We start from the raw sequence: 2,500 nt of genomic DNA on the forward strand, positions 1-2,500 counted from the left end.
ACTTATTAATGTACATACGTCTGCTAACGTTCGTTCCTTCTCAACTTCTGTTGTCGCTTCAGAATCAGATCAAAATGGGGTAAGCTGGACTTTTAAATATGGCCAGAGATGCTTCATATATACATGTATAATATATATAATATATATCATTGATAGGGATATATATATATATATATTATATATATATATATATATATATATATATATATATATAGGAAAATGGCACGAAAGAAAAGTGAGACAACGGAGTTCTTGCTAGGCCTCTCGACACAATTGTATGTTACTAGATTTTCCGTAACTTCGTGATTCAGTTATATATATATGTTTGTGTGTGTGTGTGTGTGTGTGTGTGTACATGGGATATTCATACAGAAGACATAAGCAATGACTATATGCATTCAATTTTCCTACAAAACCTATATGCCCCTGCAGCTCTTCAATAAAGCACTTGAATTAAGCAAAGACTACTGTTAGAATACCGGCCGCCGCCAAAAAAAAACAGTGAGAATATTCTAAAAAGACCCTTTGCAAAATAAGAAGAATTAACAATTATGCATTTTGGAATAGAACTTAACTAATGCGCTTAAGCTTTTCATTCCGGTAGTAATGAGATTAGGTTACTTAACATTCATGGGACACAAAAGGGGTTTGTTCAGTTGTATCCGGTAATGAGATTATCCCCAAAGGAAAACGTTAAACATATATTAATAGCCAGGATAAAAACGTATCATGTTTAAGAATGGACTGGATTCGGGAGTGGACGACTCTCTCGGTTATTTCGTCATGATTTCCACATTTTAGGAAAAGGGATCACTGACAATTTTTAAGCTGAAAGTTATTATTATGTTTAGGTATTCATGCATATAATCTACACAGGACACAGTCTCATATATATATATATATATATATATATATATATATATATATATATATATAATATATATATATATATATATATATATATACACATATATATATAGTATATATATATATATATATATATATATATATATATATATATATATAATTTATATATATGTATATAATATATATATATATATATATATATATATATATATATATATATAGATAAATAGATAGATAGATTGATATAGATATATACCTATATACATATACAGACAAACAGACAGGGATATACCTGAACTACAAGATAATTTCAAATATGTCTACAAGTAAAAACATACTTTTCAATGAATACGTCTCACTGTAAATGGCTGACGTCTAGGAAATATAATCCACCTTATTAATTACATGGAAATAAAACTGTATCCCTTATTAAATATCCATTTTATCTATTGTGTTCTCTACATTTCCTTCAACATTCTTTCCTGTCGTCAGACCTTATCATTTTCTTGTTCACTAGTAGAAAAAAAATAATACAGATGTTTTTCGAGTAAGATATTACTTACATCTTCAAGAAGTCCCATCCAATTTGGAGCACCGACAATCTCATAAGGGCTCAGGAGAAGGCTATCCTTTCTCATCGTAAGCAGATAACGTCAGTGCCACCAGGGAGAAACAATCCTCACCTCCATTCGTTGGAGAACCTTGGAAGAAGAAGAAGTTATCATTTACTGTTATGATACTCGGGTGATCGAGATAATTTTAAGGGGTCATTTGATAGAGGAGTTTCTGGCCTTATTGTCTTTGCCAAGAGGAGAGAGAGAGTGTTTGTGTGTTTCCTAGATATATATAGGTAGAAGACACATAATGTTAAGAGTATATCCCAATATGTACGAGTATTTCATAAATGCACATAGTTAGAAAAGTATTTCTCAATACAATTAGTTACAAGAGCATATCATAAATGCATATAGTTGTAACAGTATTACCTAAATACTCATAACTATAAAAGTATTTCCTAAATACATTACTTGTCAGAATATTTCCTAAATATACGTAATTATAAGAGTCGATCTTATATAGACAACCATGAGGGTAATTCCTGAATAGGGTTGTTTCGTAAATACACAATTATAAAAGTATTTCTTCAATATATAGCTACAGGAGAATTTCACAAATATGCGCTATCATAAGGGTCACCATTCTAAAATTCAGCAATTAAATGGTTACTTTTGGTAACATGTACTTTGATCTGCAGCGAGAATTCACTATCATCAAAAAATGAGGTAATTCACATCGGTCTTTTTCCTTTATACATTATAACAATAATTAGTTAGACGTTTAGGGTTTGGTTGAGAGAGAGACAGAGAGAGACAGAGAGAGACAGAGAGAGAGACAGAGAGAGAACCTCCATCTAATAATAACTTTCACTTTGGGAACAATACTAAAAAAGCGGACAAATTCGGTTAATTATTCATTCGTAACGCTTGACAGTTTTATTGCATTACGGAGTTCTGATTTATTTGTCTAAATTTTGCGTTTTGAAATAGTTCAACCTTCCACCACATAATATTTTAAAAATATCACATTTACAATTCAGACTGAAGCGCAGATTTATATTTCTACCTTTTTATTT

Source organism: Macrobrachium nipponense, chromosome 2 (genome assembly GCF_015104395.2).
Source record: "Macrobrachium nipponense isolate FS-2020 chromosome 2, ASM1510439v2, whole genome shotgun sequence".
Lineage (NCBI taxonomy): Eukaryota > Metazoa > Arthropoda > Malacostraca > Decapoda > Palaemonidae > Macrobrachium > Macrobrachium nipponense.